This window comes from Mauremys reevesii, linkage group 7 (assembly GCF_016161935.1).
Source record: "Mauremys reevesii isolate NIE-2019 linkage group 7, ASM1616193v1, whole genome shotgun sequence".
In the NCBI taxonomy this organism is placed as follows: Eukaryota; Metazoa; Chordata; order Testudines; family Geoemydidae; genus Mauremys; species Mauremys reevesii.
The window spans coordinates 9,427,894-9,449,378 of record NC_052629.1 but is presented as its reverse complement, the minus strand read 5'-3'; the positions used below and the strand labels follow the sequence as shown (position 1 = coordinate 9,449,378).

General features: G+C 43.8%; 1 protein-coding gene across 4 annotated transcripts in view; it reads right to left on the bottom strand.

Moving 5' to 3' along the window:
• SHOC2 (SHOC2 leucine rich repeat scaffold protein) overlaps positions 1-14,822 on the bottom strand; it is a 113,024-nt gene extending 98,202 nt beyond the window's left edge. For 2 of the 4 annotated variants that reach the window (XM_039481447.1, XM_039481451.1), the window contains exons 1-2: positions 14,700-14,822; positions 13,237-13,418 (exon numbers count right to left, since the gene is read on the bottom strand). The gene's annotated coding sequence lies outside the window, so the exon portion shown is untranslated. Of the gene's footprint in view, positions 1-13,236; positions 13,557-14,699 lie in introns of those variants that run through there. The other 2 variants (XM_039481450.1, XM_039481449.1) reach the window with 2 other exon arrangements.
• Between the last annotated feature and the right edge of the window lie 6,663 nt (positions 14,823-21,485).

Genomic DNA, 21,485 nt, shown 5'->3' with positions numbered 1-21,485 from the left:
GGCACCCAAACTCAACAGAGTCTCGACCTCCTGTAAGAGGAACTGCTCGTGAGAGGGGTCCCTGAAGAGGGACAGGGAGGGGGCGAAACAAATTGGAGTCGGTAACCAAACTGCACCGTGCGGAGCACCCAGTTGTCTGTTGTTATGTGGGACCACGCCGGCAGGAAGTGGGAAAGACGGTTGGAAAATAACGGGGAAGGATCCGGTAAATAAACTGGTGGGCCGCCCTCGGGCGTCCCCTCAAAAGTTTTGTTTAGGTCCGGGGCTTGGAGAGGCTTGGAGTGCCGATCGGGAGGCTCTCTTACCCTCCTCAATAAGGGCCTTGAATTCAGGGCGGGAGTCTGACGGCAACAGCTCAGTGAACTTTGAGAGAGACAGCAAGGTGTCATGGGTGTATCTACTGAGGAGAGCCTGCTGGTTGGCAATCCTCAGTTGGAGACCACCGGCTGAATAGACCTTCCGTCCCAAAAGATCCATGCGCCGTGCCTCTTTAGATTTTGGCGCTGGAGCTGGCTGCCCATGGCGCTCACGGTCATTAACGGACTGCACGACCAGCGGGTCTGGAGCTGGGTGCGTATACAGATACTCATAGCCTCTGGAGGGGACCGAGTACTTCCTTTCCACCCCCCGAGCAGTGGGAGGGGTGGAAGCCGGCGACTGCCAAATAGTATCTGCATTTCTCTGGATGGTGCGAATAAAGGGCAAAGCCACCCGAAGAGGCGCCTCAGCCCTGATTATGCTGACCACAGGGTCATCATCCTCTGCCACCTCCTCAATGGGCAGAGGATGTTTTGTGCCACTCGTCGAAGCAAGTCCTGGTGGGCGCGGAGGTCAATCGGGGGAGGGCCCGATGACGACGTGCCCGCCACCGCCTCATCCGGCGAGGAAGACGATGACAGGCCCGGGACTAGGGTGTCCGGTGGTGGCTCGTCAATGTGCTGCGCAGCCTCCGCGATCGGGGGATGCTCGGCAACAACAGGCGGCTGAGGTTCCTCTACCAATGACGAGGGAGGAGGTCTGCTGACCGTAGCCTCAGGCGCCCTGTGGACGGAAGTTCTGGGGCCCTGAGAGGGGGGTACCCCTTGCGCCTCATGATAGGCCCATGGGGTCCAGAAGCCCCATTGGGGGGACCCTGGTCCTGGCCTTGAGTATCAGTGCGTGGACTGGCTACACTGTCCGCTTGCGAGGAGACAGACGGCTGACGCGAAGGCCACGGCGGGGCGGAGACACTGTGGGATTGCGTCATCGACACCGCCGGTCTGTCCCTGGACAGCACCAGGGAACGGTACCGGTCGTCACGGTGCCGGGAGCGAGATCGGGACCATCGACCGTGCCGGTGCCAGGAGGTCGACCTGGATCTCGATTCCCGGCGGTGGGAGCGGCTGCGGGATGAACGGTACCGGGAGCGGTACTGAGATCCGGATCTGCGACGATACCGCCGGTCAGGAGAGCGGGACCGGGATCGTCTCCGGGAGTGCGACCGGTACCGCGATGGCGAGCGGTACCGGGACTGCGACCGGCGCCGAGATCTGGATCGGCGTGGAGGAGAGCGTTTCCGGGACCGGGACCGGGACCTGGAGTACCGTCTCTCTGGTCCGTCAGGGGAAGGAGGCTGCATGATAGCCGGCTTACCCACTGACTTCACAGCCCGCACCGGTGGTGCCGGGGGCTGGATACGCTGTGGCTCGGTGAGCGCTATCAGCTCTCTCACCGTCGAAAAAGTTTTGGGTGTCGACGGGAGAGGCAGCTCGACCACGGTTTGCACTGGGGAGCAAGGCGGTACCGGACTCAACGGCTCTTGTGGTACCGGAGTCGACGGTACAGCACCTGTCTTGGGCGCTAGCGGAGTCGGTGCCGGAGGTGTTGGTGCCGGTGGTTGGGCCAGCGGACCTGTTGCAGATGTCTTGGCGGCCGTCTGCGCCGGCTTACGCTTCCTCGCAGGAGAGAGGGAACGGTGCCGGGACGCCGGTGCCGGTTGCTGGTTTTTCACAGCCTTGGTACCAGACCGGCCAGGAACCGCTGGGGTGCTCCGTACTGAAGAGGACTGCGGAGTGGCTGAGATCGGCACCGCAGGGCTAAGTGCTGACTCCATCAAGAGCTGCTTTAAACTAAAGTCTCGCTCTCTTTGTCCTTGGCTTAAAAGACTTGCAAATAGGGCACTTATCTGCACGATGAGACTCTCCTAAGCACCACAGGCAGGAGGTGTGAGGGTCTCTTATCGGCATGGGCCGCTGACAGCCCCGATTTCCCCTAACTAACTAACTAATGAACTAATCTAACTATTTTAAGAACTATATACAATAATTACAATGAAGAAATCAGAGAGAAGCTAGGGCTGTGGAGGTCAAAGGAGCACTCCACCGTTCCAACGACCGTCACGGGCGGTAAGAAGGAACTGAGGAGCGGACGGGTCGGCGCTATAGCGGCACCACTCCAGGGGGCGCCCAGCCGACCCACCGAGTGTTGCTAGGGTAAAAATCTTCCGACGAGCCGTGCACATGGCGCGCGCACACCTAACTGGAATGCATAGGAGCAATCACTCGAAGAAGAATACATTTTTCCTAAAGTTTGAAAACTAGAAATTTTCTGTGATATCTCCCCACCTCAGGATATTCCAAGGAAATGTTCTGATTTATGGCATCCTATGTATCTAACATGCTTATGTTTACATGCTGAAATTAAGAAATAATGCCACTTAAAGCTTTCAGAGAGCGAGAGAGAGAGAGCGCGCAGTTTTATATCTGCTGCTTTGCTATGTTTTTACTTGTTTGAAAAGAGAACCTGTCTAGTTGTCAGAACACACAATTAGAAGTCAGGTGTTCTACGTGATAATCCAACTCCGCTACTTAGTCATTGTGACCTTAGGCCCAGTCACACTGAGGCAGATTTTCAAAGGTACGGATAGGAATTTGACATTCATCTCCCATTGACACACAATCAAATGGAGCCCATCACCTAACTTCTATTTCTTGTTTTGAATATCTCCCCTGTAGTCTACCTGACCCAGCTTTTCCATCAGCAACACAAGAGGAAATAGTGCCTAACTGACAAAAGTGTTGGAAGGCTAAAATCTATCAATTCTCTAAAGTGCTTTGAGATCTTTGGATGACAGGAGCTATACATGCAAATTGTAGTGTGTGTTATATTACATTAGTTCAAAAATTTCACAAACTATTTTTAAAGCTGCTTTTGAAGCAGCACATCTCAACCAAGAGCAGTGCTATATGTTGGGAGGGGCAAATGCTGAAGGGGAGAAATAGTTCCTTGCTTTCATCCTTTTCCTTCTCAATTTTACACAATTTGATGTCTAAAAAAAATATTTTGTTTTTCACTACCACAGGAGGGCAGCAGTATGTAAAGCTGCTACTGATCTGTATGAAAAGAGTAGAGGAAACAGTGGGGGCTGAAACAAAGAGAGGAAAGTCAGAGACCCAGAGAGGGATGGAAAAATCAGTCATACCAGTGAAGCTAACGACTTGTTAAAGGAGGAGTGTGCATCCCATCTGTCTGTTGCAGAAAGGTTGGAACAGTTTCAATAACATTTCAGAATACACATGCCACTGAATATATGGTCCAATCATGTAATCCTTCCTCTTAAAAATAGACCCACTGATTTCAATGGGATTACACACACAAATCAGGTTTGCAGGATTTGAACCCACATCCTTGTTACACATTAACTGTCACTGTCCTCTGAGAATGAAGATCTTCCTGTTGCCAGTACTGCAATTTGTTGATATATATAAATTCTGCATTTCAGAAAAAATTCTGGTTTCCACTCAACAGCTAATTGGTTCAATAAATAAAATCCTGCTTTAGAAGAATACCACCACCACCACCACCGATAAGTTTGTAACTGAAGTCTAATCAATGATTGTTTGTGTGTAACTGAAGTCTTCTAGAATGATGAGGTTTGCATAAAGCCATTTTAGAATCATCATTCTGTAAAAGTCTTATATGAGAGAAATACCAGTCAACCAACACTTCTCTGCACACATGCAGCCCTAACCAGGAAAAAAAAGTAAGTGTGGTCACTAAATGATTGAACAAGACAAGGAAAATACAATTATGCGTAAAGCAATGAAAAAAATCCAGTTTGATCTACTCAGGGCAGCACTAATTAAAGTTTTACTCCCCCCACCAGACCTGCCACTTCCAAGTAGAAACCACACAACACATTACATGTCACCAAGCAAGCTACTAATCAGTTTTCCCAGTACACGAGCCAGCAAATACATAACCAGCAGTAAAACACAAATATAACAGGCTACAATCTGCCCTAATTTGCACCTTGTACAATACACTTGTACCATGCACTTCAAAGGAATTACACAAGGTGCAAGTCAGCACAAAATTTGCCCCTCTTCAGTACAAGTTCCTACTGTTGTAATTCAAATAATTTGCTGACACAAATCTCTTTTCTCTTATGACTAAGCAGAAGTTTAGATTAACAAAACCCTGATAAACTCAATACAAAAATAATCATCCAAAATTAAATTCTATACAGTTGGAACCCTTTGCCAGTAGTATAAAATTCTGTTTGGCTTGAAAGTAACTTTTTAGTTATTTTTCAATTTTTATATATGTTGTATGTTACTAAGCTCAGTAATACACACACACACACACACTAATGAAAAAATATTTCCACTGATGGTAATTGAAGTTTACTGCTAGGCAAAGTAAGAAAAAATGCAGCTTGGGAACTAGAGTTTGATTTAATAATATTTACTTTATATAATTTGAGATGTGACGTTAACAATTTGTGTTTTAAATTATAAAGCTTTAACTTTTTGACTCTCAACATCTAGTCATTAAATAATTGTCTGCATAATCCCCTGCAACTGTGAAAATTTAAAATAGATAGTTAAAAAAATTCTTAACCACCAAACATTATCCACTGAAATTATTAAAAAAAAATCAAATTCTGCCAACCCTGTATGTTACACACAGATAGCTACTAAATTTTAGAATATATTAGAAAAATTGTTACAGGTTTAACAGCAGTTCAAGCCATTTTTTATGTGCATCATTTGGTTTCACTCTTCCCCATAAATAAATAAATTGTGGGAAGCAGCTACTTTTGTATATTTTCTACAGGATGTTTTGTTTTTTAATACCTTAGATTACATACTCATCTGTCAACAATATACATTTGTAAACAAATACCCTGCTATCAGAGGCAATACCAGACTCTGGGTTTTCAAGGCAAATCCCTCATATTCTTCTCTGATCAGCATTTTATACAACACACGTACTACTACATACAGAGCTCCTCTGGTAGCCCTTCACTTCCTTGTTTAGAAGGTAATATTTTGCACTGTTTATTTTTATGAAGATCTATTTCAGGCTGCTATGGGCTTTTGTTTACATATTAAACCACCTGATGCCTCCAGCTTTTACAGGAGCCGTATAGTTTGCTAGTGATGTCATGTTCTCTCATACATTCAGTGAGCTCCCTGTAACAAAAGGCTTCTAAAAAGAACTTAACATTTATGGAACTATAAAGGGAAAGGCCTCTGCCTACTCATCCTTTAGGATTAAATAAACATTCTTAATGCATGGTTCTACTTTTCAGATGCAGCTGATTGAAGCCATGGGAAAAATACTAAGCAATTGTCTTGGAAGCACAAAATCCACAAAGTTACAACTTCACAGATACTAGAATTCATACAATAAAAATTGAAAGGGTCAAGCAACTCTTATTTTTATCTTGGCCAATCAAGCAAGTTTTCCTTTTGATTACAGGCTCGTTAAAGGGAAAGGAAGTAGGTATCAATATTTTACTTGACTGCATACAACACAGGAGAAAGAAACATCTGTTGCTTTATTAAGGATTTGAATTAGTCTTTCATATTCTACATGCTACACTGTCTACATTTGCTTTGTACAGGGAGCATTAGATAATTATTCAGAAAATATTCTATTAATTTAGACTTACTGTGTTGTCATACAAAGCTTTAAATTACAGTGACACTGAATTGGTTTCTCTTGTTAAAAAATAGACTATCCTGTGCAAGCTCTTTTTCCCCCAGGAAGTTAAAATAATCAAAAACATTTGGAGATAATGTAAATGTTTCTATTTCCATACTGGTATTAGTAAACACTGTTAATTTCATGAGTTATAGCACAAAGCAATATAATTTAGAGACTATAAAAAGGTAGTGAAAATCTTAAATACAAGAGACTGGTAGCTCAGATATCACAGTTATAGTAGGCATATACTGGAAAAACGAGCAGAGAAGCCATAGCCTGACTAAAACATGGAGACTGAACTCCTCTTTTATCAAGATTAGGGTGATTTGGGAGCATGGAGGAGAGAGGAAGAAAGAAGTTTGCAACATCATGATTCATTGCAAACACAGCTTGAGGACAAACAGTGGGCTTCAGTCTCCCTGGCTGCCAATCAGGTAGCTTTCCAATGGCACAAAATTCATGTTAAAAACATCTTAATCTATGCAAACTGTAGGGGGTGGTGGTTCTTCTATGAATTCAAGCTTTCATTTTAAAAGATGGTTCAATTTCTAGCAGTGACAATTAAGATTCCCTTTAGATTTTGAGTACTCTATCTAATGATTTGAAAATCCCATGGCAGAACTGGTAACCAGTTGTGCTGTGTTCTTCAAGACACCACAGCAAGGTTACATGTATTACAATCTAGAAATAATTAAAAGCCAAATGCATGTGAAAAATCGGCAGTATCGGCTAAAATGTCTCAATCTCTTGGTTGCAAGATTATTTTTATTCCTTCACTGAATACAGTACTCTAATCTTACACTTCATGGAAATGATTGTTGTCACCATAGTTACTTCATCTAAACTCCTGGTATTCACACTGCAAGATTTCACTATCATGAATACTGTTAAAAATGAAATGTTCAAGTAATATATATTACACTTTTTTGGCAGCACTTTGCAGGACACTATTAAGAGGTCCATGACTGCAGGAGAGCTGAGAGAAATTTTATGGTTTTGCAATATTTGTCACTTGCAAGTTGAGGCCCTCCCAGATTTTCATAATTAGATATCTTTAATTCCAACAGCAGGACCAATCCTTATTTCATGAAATTTCTTAGCTATCTCCTTGTCATATTATTCAAGGAGGTTTTACATATTTAAACATGCCAATTTATTTACATTAGACATTTAGAAATAGGAAAAGCTCATCGGCTCAAACTTGCCTATCATTTTTGAGTGTTGTTTACATCAGTTTACAAAGACAGTGTAAAAGAGTAAACCCTAAAATTATAGTTAATAAAGCAAAACAAGATAGATAACTACTTGCTATGTCATTGTCTCCCCATATATATTGTTGCCATATCACAAGAAAAGGCAGTATCTAAGGAAAATGAATTTTTAATTAACTGCATTTTGTCCCTACATGGCTAGCAATCATGAGAGCACCCAAAACTTCAGTGGTGAAATAAAATTGCCATTGACAGACAAAATGAATATTCAGCCAGACTACCGTAAGAACCTAACCAGAGATCAAGCCAGGCGGTACTTGAACTGCAAAGAGACCATCTCTCTTTGGGATTTGCCATGACAACGACGATGACAACTAAATTCAAACTTTGGCAAAAATTGATATTTTATCGTAGTAAAACAACACAGAACATCTGCTCACCAATACAGTCAGGTTAATGGCAGGCTAGTTAGCATCACTTAACAGCTTTGAAAAGGAACCTCATAACAGACAAAGCATCTGTCCCTTTCAGTTCTCACAAATTGTGCCTGGGTTCAGTCATATGAGTGTGTAGATACTGTCAACAAAAACTAAGAATCCCTTTAGTAATGTTAATCATAAGTCGTGCACACCCAACATTCCCAGTGAAATCTACAGGAGTCTGGGGTACGCAAGGAATGCAGGAGAAGGTTCCAAGTAAACAACAGTTCTGCAACCTCATATATAAAATAGTTTTGGAAATAGTTGATGAAAAGAATCACTTATGCTTAAAAAAAAATTTGTTTTATCTCCAAATGCCTATAACAACATGTGGGCAGAAAGGGTGGGAGACTGAAACATGGTTAAATGAAAATTGTACCTCATCACAAACAGGCTTCATCACTTAATGACGTACTTCAGAACCCCCTTAAAAACACTGCCAGCCATGAACAAGATCTATGTTTAAATAAAGACTATTTTAAAACACCAACCGGCTAGGCAGTAAGAAAGTGAACCAAGATGTGCTGCAATATTTAGGCAGCCATTATAATGTAAATGTGTAAGGTATTAAAAAGTCTATATAAGGTGCACAGCTTCTGTGGTCTATATATAATGCTAAAAGAACGAACAATCAGAATCCATACATAATGATAAGCCTCCGAGTATTGGGGTACACAGGTCCATTGAATCAGACCATGTCTGTGTAATCATTATAATTCCACAGGCATACTGTCGTCTTATGGATCACATCATATACCCTGCCCACACTTTGGATGTGTGCCACTTTAAGAGGCAGACATAGGCACACAAAGGACTGGTGTGAGAAAGGTAAGAGTAAACTACATCCAATTTGCTCTGAAAATCACATTTCCCATGATGAACATTTAGGCTTCGATATAGCTTGTGTCACAAATAATATCCCTTTTAGCACGATGATTGCCACTTGCAGCCAAGTGTCAAGTTTTAAATATAAACTCTTTTCAAAATATGTTTACATGATTTTCATATGATGAAGTGTACTCTTCAGCACAAGAATGTTCACAACTAAAGGGATACGTATTTCATGCAACTTAAAATTCAATATATACTTAGAAAACAAAGATGCACTTTAACATCACCTGCACACAGACTACAAGCTATTCTTTGGCACACATGGGAAGGGAACTCAGAAGGAAAAGTTAAAACTGTTCAAGATTCTCCTATTTCTTACTTTTCAAAGGACTGTGATATGTCTGAATAATTAACAGTAAACCAATAAAATGATAAAAGAACTAAGGATACAGACATGCCAAAATCATTAAAAGAGCTCTTTGAGCATCCACAGCGGGACCAATTTACACTACTTCAGGGTATTCTAGCATGTTTTAGCTCTGAGCAGCATGTATCACTTTACGAGATCATGTACTGTAATATTTTCCTTACAATATACCACAGATTCTTCTTACTCTGTACTGATCTTTACAGGGCTGAAATTAACTATGTGATGTGAAGTCTGAGGCTTTTAAAAAGAAGAATTACAAACACAGCACAATCTATTTATTTATTTTTAAAGAGAAGCACATATATTACCTAGAGGTTAACGACGGTACAACTCCTTTCTAATCAGAGCCATCTCTTTATAAAGAAATACTATGCTGAACAGAGTTTGATTCCAGAATATGCCGCTATTTAAAGAGAGGTTTAGTACTATGTTATCTAAATAACATCGGACCTCAGTAGTGCAGGCACAGTGAGCATAAAAATTAAAATGTTAGTACCTCAAATATTACTTTATCATCACATGATACAAGTTGTATCTCAGTACATTTTGTAACATACCAAACTGTATTTCAGACACACAGAAAACATGCAGTATTGTCACACAGGGCAATTGTAATGTAAACAAGGATTATTTTAGTCTTTACAAGCTTGATGGGGAGGCTGTTAAATCTTCCATATCATCAGTTCCTTTCCTCCCCCACCAAAAAAAAAAATCTCCATAAAGAGATGCAGTCAGCTCCTCCAAGATAAAGCACAATGCAATGTGTAATCAAAATTAAATATATGGATATAAAAAAGAGAAAGGGAAAAATACAAGGATTCGTTCAATCCTAAAAGCATCCGTAACCAACCACCCCAGGAAACAAGTACACATAATAAACTTCAGATAATTTCAGAAAACCTGCTGATCCATCAGCAGGACTTGTTAACAGGACTCCCCAACAGTGGGTTAAATTAACATTTGGGCTAGTGCAACATATCAACATTTACCTAACACTCCCCACCAAGGATGTAGCCAGAAGCCTCACACTGCTGCCACACTACCAAGGCAACCTGTACCAGACACAGCAAGCATCAAGCTCCTCTGAAAGACACTGAAAAAGCCAACACCTAACTGAGGATGGGAAAAGAGAAACAGCCATCAGAATCTGATGGGAGATGGAGATAATTGAGGGAACCATCCCAGCTGTAGCTAGGTAGACAGAAGAGGAAAAAGACAATCCCCAGCACAAACAAAGAGGAGTCCTTGTGGCACCTTAGAGACTAACAAATTTATTTGGGCATAAGCTTTCGTGGGCTAGAACCCACTTCATCAGATGCATAAAGTGGAAAATACAGGAGCAGGTATAAATACATGAAAGGATGGGAGTTGCCTTACCAAGTGTGAGGGCAGTCTAACGAGACAATTCACTTAACAGCAGGATACCAAGGGAGGACCAAGCGCAATTAGCGTGAAGGGCAATTCTTCATCATTCCTCAAAAGTTTGAAAAAGCCACTAGCAAGGGAGAATTCTCTGTATTTAATTATCATTCAGATTTAAATGATAACGGCTGATATTTTAGCCACATCTGAAATGTTCAAATACTCTCTCAGTGAGAATTTTATTCCCTTATTGTAAAACGCAATCTTTCCAAAAGATACTGTTCTTGGACCCTGAGCACATCTACCCCATCAATCTTTAGATATCTATTAGACAAGGCTGATACCAATGTAAAATTTGAACCCTGTCTGTCTAGTTTTACATTCTTAATCCAGTTAAGATATGGACATGTGCATACCTAAAGGTCTTTACTAAACAGCCCTAGACATGGTATAGATATATTACACACACACACAAAAGTGAACAGTTCCTTCATGATGACAATACTGAAATAAGGACCATCACACATTCTTTCAGCAGAAACGCTCATTTCATAGAAAGCCATAATCATGTAACAACAAATCCAAGGATTTTCTAATGGGAGCACACACAATGAAAATGTTAAAAGAAAACCACATGCAGAAAGCTACGAAAAATATTCATTGGTCAGATGGAAGCCTTTCAATAATCTAGTGTTCTTAAAGTAGAGTACTTCCATTAGTGTGATTTAATTGTCAAGATAACAAAGGAATGCCCCTCCCCATATCCCTTGCCTTACAGATGTGTCATGTTGGGAAGACAGAACTATACCAGGATCAGCAGCTAGTCACAACCAGTACTATTTACCAACCCTACCTCTGCTGTTATGTGATGTAGGGGATTCTACTTTACGTTTCTATAAAAAGCAGAATAGGGAATATTATGTTGCTCTGATTCTGACAAAACATGGAAAAAGCATTCCCTTTTCAAATGAGGAATTCAAGACATATCAATGATGGTTTTTGTTCAAAATCATCTTGCTTTATTATCAGATTATACGTAGGTGATTGTTGCCTGATCATTTCACTTGTTACATCTACAGAAATCCAGCCCCTCAGCAAAAGTGTGTGTGTGTGTGTGTATATATGTTTAACATGAACTGAAAGGATCCAGCTGCAACCTCCTAAATCTTTCATTTTACTTGCTCAGAGCTCAAGATTAACCAAACAGGAAATCAAAATATTAAAGCTCAAATCTTTTTAACAAGAATTGATAATATTAGGGTATTTTTTTTAATTGGAATGTATCTACAATACAGTATTAAACTTTCAAGATGCAGAAATCCTTTTAAGAAATCAGCCTGGGGTTATATTGAGATCATTATACAAGCTATGCTTAAAATATGGCTGTACATGTTGTATTACTTAATATGACCACCACCTTCTTCAGGCCCTTAATTTTATAAATAGATGCATCCAATAATACCTAAAGATAGATAGATAGATCTATAGTTCCATGAAAAGTGTGTGATTTTTTCCTATTAGAAACAAGTATATATATATATATATATATATAAATATAAATAAATGACACCAAAGTAATTTGTCAAAAAAATCATTGGCTAATTTTTGTTTCAGCAATTTTTGGTTCCAAAAGGCTGAGACTGTGTCACTACTGCAGCAGTTACAATACATGCAATTAAAACTCAATCATTAATATTCTTCTGTGGAAAGGTCTTTGTGCACATGTATGCATAATTACATAAAATGCATGCTTTCACAGTCCATATCAATTTCAAATACATTAACTAAAAATTACAATTAGCATAATCTTTTGCTACTTTTTAATTTAATATATGACTTTTTTTAAATTTCCATATCTACTTTTATAAATCCCTGTGCAGTCTGAACACAATATTTCTCCATTAAACTTCAGTCATGCTGAACTGCTACGTAGTTCACATACAAACACAACTGTAGTCAAGTATATGCAACAATCCAATACAATTATGATTACAATAACTCTCTAGTGACTTAAAGATATATTTGTGTAATTTACATAGACAATGAACACACTTTTTACAATCTCATGTGTATTAGAAGCTGTCACTAAATGTTCTTCAAAACACATCTACAGTTCAGATACAAAAAATTATTTGATTGCAGAATACATACTTTTAAAAAGAGGCTTTTTGTATGGCTTCAACAGAATTGCCACAAAATAAATGCAGTGAAACAGGAAAATGTCACACCTATATGAAAAGATGGGGGAGAGGTATAGCTAGTACAGCCACATAGTAGATGGAGTGATTACCCTGAATGTCAGGTAATCACTACTCTGTATGTTAGTTGCTACTAAACACATACATAAAGCATCTTTAATTTCTCTTCAGCCTGCTCACAATATTTTGGTTGGAGGGAAGATAGGGTTGTAAAAACTGTGCTTCCTTATTTTTTTTTAATATCACCATTTCACTATATGAAGAAGACAATGTATCATAAAGTAGTATCCCAAGCTGCAGGGAGGCAGGACACCACTGATTAAGTGCTAACTATACACTAAAGAAATACACACATGGGCACACAATATGCAGCAATTTGAGTTCATCCCACCTGCTCATAAACCTGGAGGCTATACAACTTATCCATACCATAGCTGGCAAACAAATGCCAGGCAAAGGTTTATTAACACTGTTCCCTGCAAAGCAGGGGGCAACACAATATATATTTTTAAATAATGACTGCTATGTTTTGTCTCCTGCAAGTGTTTGAACCTGCCCATAAGCAGTCTCTGGAAAGGGTTTCCCCTAATAATTATAAAGCTGACAACACCCCTCACTTTGTTTATAGCGGGGGTGGGGAGGGAGCACATAGAAGATATATTTTTGAAGCATGACACCATGGCATTTTATTTCAAAACCAATAGCCACCATATCCACGCCCCTCCCCCCTTCTCCCAATAAGCCAGTTTTACCTGCTCATAAAGGGGTCTTAGTGCCTTTGTGTTTGGGGCTTCCTGCTTCTGCTCTCTACCATCTCGGCTGTTGTTCCTGCTTCTTCTGTCTTGCTGCCTTTTAGGCCCAGCCCCTGCCTGCTGTCAGCAACGGCAGCCTCAGCCCAGCCTGGAGCCGAGACTCCTCCACCTACAGGCTCTCCCTGGCAGCAGCAAGTGGTGTGAGAGTGTCTGTAGCTAGTGCTACAGAACATAACCCTTTCACCGCCACAACAGCCTCTCCAGTCCCTTCTCTCTCCACCCTGCCCTCTGCCTTAAGCCACTGCCACTGGCTTCCCCTCCACACGCAGCCCTCCATCCCACCCCTCAGCTGCCCCCCACAGCCCCACTACCTCACCCCACCCCACCCCTATTTCCCCCAACCCGACTCCCTCCACCTCCCACTCCCCATGTTCGAACCCCTCCATTCCCCAATCCCCTCCATTCACCAGCCTCTTAACCCCCCAACTCCCTCCACCCCCCAGCACCCTATTTACAAACCCCTTCACCCCACTCTCCTGTTCCCTAACCCCACTCTCCTGTTCCCTAACCCCAACCCCCTCTACCCCCGATCCCCTCCAGCCCCAGCCCCTATTCCCTAACCCCAGCCCCAACTCCTCTACCCCCAAACTCCTCCACCCCAGCCCCTATCCCCAAACCCCAACTCCTCTTCCTAACCCCATCCCCAACCCCTATTCCTGAACCTCCACCCTCAGCCCCTATTCCCTACCCTAACCCCCAACTCCCTCCACCCCCATCCCCTAGCCCCCAAACCCTCCAGCCCCCATCCCCTACCTCCCAGCCCCCAGCCCCCAACTGCTTCCACTCCTACCCCCTATTCCCTAATCCCACCCCCCAACTGCCTCCACCCACCAATTCCCTAACCCCAACTGCCTCCACCCCCAGCCCCTATTCCCTAACCCCAGCCCCAACTCTACCTCCCAGCCCCTATTGCCGAACCCCAATTCCCTCCACCTCCAGCCCCTATTCCCTAACCCCACCGCCAAACTGCCTCCAAACCTAGCCCCTATTCCCTAACCCCAGCCCCAACTGCCTCCACCCCCAACCCCTATTCCCTAACCCCAGCCCCAACTGCCTCCCCCCAACCCCTATTCCCTAACCCCAGCCCCAACTGCCTCCGCTCCCCAGCCCCTATTCCCTAACCCCAGCCCCAACTCTACCTCCCAGCCCCTATTCCCTAACCCCAACTCCCTCCACCTCCAGCCCCTATTCCCTAACCCCCCCCCCCAAACTGCCTCCAAACCTAGCCCCCCCAGCTCATCCCCCCGCCCCCAGCGCCCCGCTCACCCCCAAGCTTGCTTCGCCGTGCCAACCGCCCAGCCCCCCGCCTCTCCACACCATCCTCCCTCGGTGACCCCTGCCTCCCGTCCTGCCCCCACCCGCGACTGCCCAGCGCCTCGGCTCACCTCCCCAGCCCCACTCACCGTGAGGGATCCGCCATCCTCCTCAGCCACTCTCAGGCCCGGCCCCGCCGCCCCCCCCTGCCGGCCGCCGTCACCGCGCAGCGACCCGTCACGGGACTCCCCACCCACAGGCCACCGCCACACCATAGAGAGCGGCAGGTAGAGCGTCGCGTGGCGCCGCCATCTTGGATTAGGGCGGAAGTGCCCTTGTTGCCATGGGCACGGTGGGGCAATGACAGTGGGTGTTGGGGGTTGTTTTTTTTTTAAAGGGGGGTTAAAATAAAGGGAACTGGTAAATGCTACAAGGCGGCGAGTAAAAAATAATGAAAAAAGACAAAAATAGCCATGTTCCCATTCCCCCACCATGAGGGGTCTCACCATGGACACTCACATGCCCTAGCCTGGCCTAACGAGGGGCCTCACGATGTAACACCCCGTGCCCTTCTCAACACCATCAGAAGCGCCAGAGGCCAACGCCCACCACCCTCTGCCATGAGCAGCCCCTTCTTTTACTAGTGTTCTGACAGTACTTGGTCTATCGCCTTAGCGAGCTCGGGACAATCTAGTCCAGCCTCCCTGCCCCTGCTCTGGGCATTAGCGGGAGTCTCTAATACACGGATTCAGAGCTTTCTCCCCCTCCCTAAGCATGCAGGGGGCAGGTGTTAATCCCACAAAACCATCCCTCCGTGCAAGTACTCCCTCGTTAAATAGACGTTAATGAATGCCAACCGTTGCCACTCTATCCCACGGCTCACAGTGTTGGCTGTTTGTCTGGAAGCCCCAGCTGCTGGAATCAGGAGACTAAGTGCGAATCTCAGCTTTCATTTAAAAAAAATAGCTAGTGGTTGCCTAGAAAAGCTGGAAAATGTGACTCGTGCCCCCTCAAGGCTCAGAAACTGAAAAGAACTCCAAATTTGTTATTTTTAATAACATAAGAACAGCCATACTGGGTCAGACCAATAGTCCATCTAGCCCAGTATCCTGTCTTCCACCAGTGATCGGTGCAAGCTGCCTCAGATGGAATGAACAGAACAAGGCAATTATCGAGTGATCCATCCCATTGTCCAGTCCGAGCTTCTAGCAGTCAGAGGTTTAGGGACACCCAGAGCATGGCATTGCATCCCTAAGTCATAGTGGCTAATAATCACTGATGGACCTATCCTCCATGAACTTATCTAATTCTTTTTTTGAACCCAGTTATACTTTTGACCTTCCCAACATCCTCTGCAGCAGTGGATTAATGCACAGGTCCATGGAGCCCCCAGCTCTGGCTGTGGGCCCCAGACTCCGTCCGTGAGGCTTCAGGCTCGGAACCTGGGATCCCAACCGCAGGCTTTGGGATCCAGCCACATAGCGGCAAGCTCTGACCCTGAGCTGAAACCTTCCTCCCCCTGCTTCCTTCCCCCCCCCCCCCACAAAAGAAATAGCAAAAAAGACAAGAACGTGCCAAGCACCTTAATTGTGTTTCTATTCTGTTTAGGTACAGTAAAAAATAGAGACAACTGTCTATTTTTATTACTGAGTCTGCAAAAAGAAAAACTCTACATGAATAAATTACAATGATTTGGACGTGGATATGTGTATATTTATTTTTCCTAAAGTTAATTAAGTATTTTAGGAAAAAGTGTCAGAGCGGCCACCAGCAAGAGTCGCAGCCACTGGTGAGGGTCTCCCCCTGCATAATGGTCAGGTTTAAGAAAATTGAGGGAGATGCAAGAACAACTTGTTGACCTCTGAACGACTGATTCTTGTAATGCCAGTGTTCTCGAGATCAGCAGTGAACATCTTTGTGTTATGGTATGGATAATATTTAGCCATATTCATTGTCTATGTGGAAACTTTGAGCAGTTAATTTAGGTATAATGAACTGGGATATGATTTGCTTCATTATTAATGCAGTGTGTAAACAGTGAATGGAGTCTTTGTATTAATGTGTTCTGATATAGTCATGTTTTTAATAGAGGCTCAAATGTTCTTTGTGTCCAGGGCCCCAATAAATTTTAATCTATCTCTGATCTATGGACAACGAGTTCCACAGGTAAAATATCTCATGATTTTTAAGCCAATCTCATGATTTCTTTGGGGCCTGACTCTTGATTTTTGAGCTAGCACAGTTTTGAACAGTTTGACTCAAATCCCTTCCTTCTTCAGTTGCTCAGACTTCAGTCTCTTAGTTACAATGTCACAATTTCTAGACCTGTTCAGAAAATTGCTGTCAAAATAATGTTAATGTTACCTCTCCAAGCAGTAACAGGTCTTTGTGATCCAGTTTCCTGTTTGGAGCAGAAATTGGTGACATTGCAGTAACCAAATACATCCTTCTATCTGTTTATTTACAAGATATACACAGGTCTGGTTTTTTGAAACAGGGGTGGTGACAAACCCCATTCAGGAACACAAGCACCACTGCTCTGTCCCAAAGAAGCAGCTTTCTTCCTCTGCCTCTCTCCACAGACCCACATAAACTCATAGCCAAAACCGACTGCAGTTGAACACACAGGCTTTCTGCAACAACTGGTAGCTCAACACTTAGTTTAAAACCCATATGATTTCAACACATGGCCCTTGCTCTAGCCCCACCTCTAAGACTACAAAGTCTGAAAGCCATGCACATGGGTGTCAATCTTCCTTTTGCTTAGCTGCTTTCCAACACAAAAAGAATGTAACTAAGGTTTCCCTGCATGATTAGGAGAATCCATAATTAGTCTCTAAATCCAATAATTGCATCAATGACTGCTGATGACACTCTATTACACTATTATGAAAAATGGGAACATTTCTCCCATTTTCTCCCCAGCTGTAATAATGTATCTACTACTCCAGTCCCCATACTGTCCTTCAGGGTATACATGACCTGAAATACTAATGTAATTAACAAAACAAAACCTTTAAGTCATTATACGCATCCTAATAATATTAAAAGACTCAAATCAAATTTTCCCCATTGCAGGTCATGGTTAACTACTGTTCTGACATTGCAGGGATAGAGTGGAAAATTTTAAAATATTTTGCTACAGAATAGGAACTGTCTCTAGCTGGCATTCATTATGACCTTACAGCAAGGTACTTTGCATTATGTTTACATCAGATCTTACAAGCTATACAGGGTCAGGCTACCACTGAAAGGAACATGTGGGTACTGCAGGAAGTGATTTTGGCTGTGCAGCAGGATGACAACCTTCCTTCTGAGTCAATAATGAATGTCTATTCTGCAGCCTAGTGATGAGCACTCTCTGCTGCTGGAGCTATCTTCTTTCGTATGGCATGGAAAAGCAAGCTCCCAATACTCATTATTACACACCCCGTGATATTTTTGCCAAGAGCAGCTTTAGCCTCAGTAGGGCATGATGTTAAACTGCATCCTCCGCTGCCTTGTGGATACTTCCTAGTTGAAGAAAGGCTAAGGGATCTCATCCCAACAGAAAAGGCACTCACGCTGAAGCGAAAGGCAGTTAGCTGCTCTATCTAGGTTGCTCTCTGGCAGAAGCTACAACTTTTGTGTCACTGAATGTCCAGACTCACTCTGGTGGTTGGATTCTGGCTCAGTGGTCATAGGCAGCGGGTTGCATAGGCAGGGGAAGGCTGTGCCTCCTCAAACAGTCCCATGCTTTGCCCCGAGGCCCCCTCCTGCTTGCCACTAGTTGGCCCCAGCCCAGGCAACCTGCTCCTCTTCTGGGAAGCCTGCTAGGGCTGAGACTGGAGCTGGGGCTAGGGCGGCTGGGACTTGGGTGGCTGGGGGGGGGCAGGTGCCACCCGCCCAGTGCTCCAGGGCTGGGGGGGCATGCACCACCCACTCAGTGCTCTAGGGTTGGGGGGGGCACGTGCCGCCCACTGGGTGCTCTGGGGCTGGAGGTGCTTGGGTGGCCTGGGGCTGGGCAGGGCTGGCGGCCATGGGGGGTGCTCTAGGCTTCCCTGGGGGAAGGGGGACAGGGCCTCAGGAGGAAGGGGTGGGCCAGGCCAGGAGCTAGCCTCCCCGATACTGTGGTTCACCCACCGCTATGTCAGTGGTCTAAAGGGGGGATGACAAGTCTTTGGCAGCCTCCAGTCCTCCATACCTTTGCCTAGGCATATGCACTGAAGGTCTTGGCAAGATGGTCACAGGAATCTGAGAGAGAAGCATGGGGGCCCTGGGGCAGCTTCCAAGAGTTCCATGAAGTCCTGTTTCTGGATGGCCTGCTTGCCTCATGTGAGAGTGACCCTAGAAAAGGTGGGTCAAACAAGTCCTGCCTCATTGTTTACATCCTGGCTCAACTGTTTTTATAAACAGAATTGCTTGCTGGAATATTCGGACTTTAACCCCAAATACGACTTTGACCTGAATTCGGATTGGAAGAAAATGGTAGTGTTGAGTAACAAACCTGCATCTTTCAGAATTGATAGTGCAGCTCTTTTGGAAATGCACTTCTCAGATACAGGCTTCATTAAGGAGAAGGACTACACCATTTACTGGCATGGGAAACCTGAGGGAGTAAGGAGAGAGTATGGTGTAGATTTTGCTATCGGAAAAGAATGTATGTCATTGTGTGATACTCCAATTGCAGTGTCCTTACATATCATGACACTTTGAGTTAGTTTACAGAAGAGATTCATCAACCGCGTCAGTGTTTATGCTCCAACTCTGCAGGCTAGTGATGAGGAGAAGGATAGTTTTTACCAACAGCTAGAAGGAAGGAAGGAACCCATCTTAGTACTTGGAGACTTCAATGCAAGAGTTGGGTACAGTGTGGACATCTGGCCTGGGATTCTGGGTAGGCCTGGCATTGGATGTAGGAATGACAATGGTCAGAGAGTTCTCGAGCTCTGTGCCAGTCAAGGCTTATCAGTGACCACCTTCTTTGCTGGTAACATCAGAAGAACATCATCATGGAGACACTTGAGGTTCAAGCACTGGCACCAGCTGGACTTGGTACTGACAAAATGTACATATTTGAAAGATATCTTACATACACAATCCTTCCAAAGCACAGACTGTGACATAGTCCACTCTCTTGTCTGATGCAAAGTGAAATTTCAAGCTAAGAAGATCCACCATAATAAAACTGTCATACAACCTCGTATTGACTTGTGCCGAATCAATTATCCTCTCAAGAAACAGCTTTTTAATGAAGAAGTAGCAAAGACAGCCAGAATGAATGAAACTGCTTCAGATGCAGGGACGTCTTAAAGACAAGTATGTACAATGCAGCAATCAAGAGTTTTGGAAAGAATACCAAGAAAAATGTTGAACGGTTAATAGACCATTTGGAGATACTGCTGCCACTCATTGAGAGAAAAAGATCTGCCTTGATCACCTACAAATCTACTCCTACTACTGATTCACTCGACAACCTAAGTGTTTTTAATAAATACAGAGGTGTAGCTCTTCTTAACATCGTTGGAAAAATCTTAAGCTGTATTCTTTTACCTAGACTTCAAACTTTAGCTGAGAGAATCAATCCAGTGTGGCTTCCACTTAGGAAGGTCCACCATAAACATGGTCTTCTCTGTAAGACAACTGCGGGAAAAGTGCAGAGAGATGCGTATTCCATTGCACCTGGCTTTTATAGATTTAACAAAAGCCTTTGACAGGCCTAGTCAGTCAGGGCTTTATATTGTTCTGAAGAAGCTTGGTTGTCCACCTATATTGCTAAACCTTGTGAAATCCATACATAATGGCATGAAGGCAATTGTAATGTATGAAAACCAAGAGTCTGACTCATTTAACATCAACAATGAAGTGAATTAGGGTTGCGTACTGGCTTCTACATTTTTAAATATTTACTTCTCATTACTGCTTCAACACGTGTTCCATGATGTTCGAGAGGGTGTCTATCTTAGCACTAGACATGATGGAGGTTTGTTTAACATTGCAAGGTTCAGAGCTAAGATGAAGGTGATTGAGATCTTCATAAAGGATCTATTGTATGCAGCCATTGCGGCTTATAGTGTTGGTGCCCTACAACATCTTATTACCAAGTTTTCTAATTCACACAAAATCTTTGGGCTAGAAATAAACTTGAAGAAGACTGTTCTCATGCACCAAGGCTCTTCAGAACCAGGTCCACATATCACCGTAGATCAGTGGTGGGCAACCTGCGGCCCATCAGGACAAGCTGCTGGTGGGCTGCCAGATCATTTGTTGACATTTCCATGGCCACTTCCCACAGCTCCCATTGGCCAGAAACGGCGAACCAAAGCCACTGGGAGCTGCGGGCGGCCGTTCACATGTAAACAAATGGTCTGGCAGCTCACCAGTGGCTTGCCCTGATGGGCCACGGGTTGCCCACGACTGCCTTAGATGGTATTCATCTAGATGTTGTTGACCAATTTTGTTACGTTGGCTCTACTGTTACCAGCAATGTAGATCTTGATGCTGAGCTTACTAGTAGCAAAGCAGCCAGGAACTATGGTCTTTTGCAAGACAGAGCCTGGAACAATAACAAATTGTCAACTAAAGTGAAAATCCATATTTATGAGATGTGTTTTATCCACTCTTCTAAATGGCTGAGAAACATGGACGATGACTTACCCCAAACATACCAAACGACTAAAGAGTTTTCGTAACATTGGCTTGGAGGATCTCAAAGAGTGTGCTGTACTCTGAAGCTCAGAAAAAGAGGCATACCACTGCACAGATTTCAGGATGCTTGTGAAGATGATTGGGAAAGTGCAGAATGCCACCCTGGTTGACAGAGTCAGTTTGTAGATGGAGTGAGGCATTGCCAGGCAGACTGGCTCAAGCTTTGTGATGACTGGAGTCAGAGGAAGAAAGAATCTGCTGCTCAGATTCAGAGCACTGCTAGTGCATGGGTGAGCCCTACCTTTTTC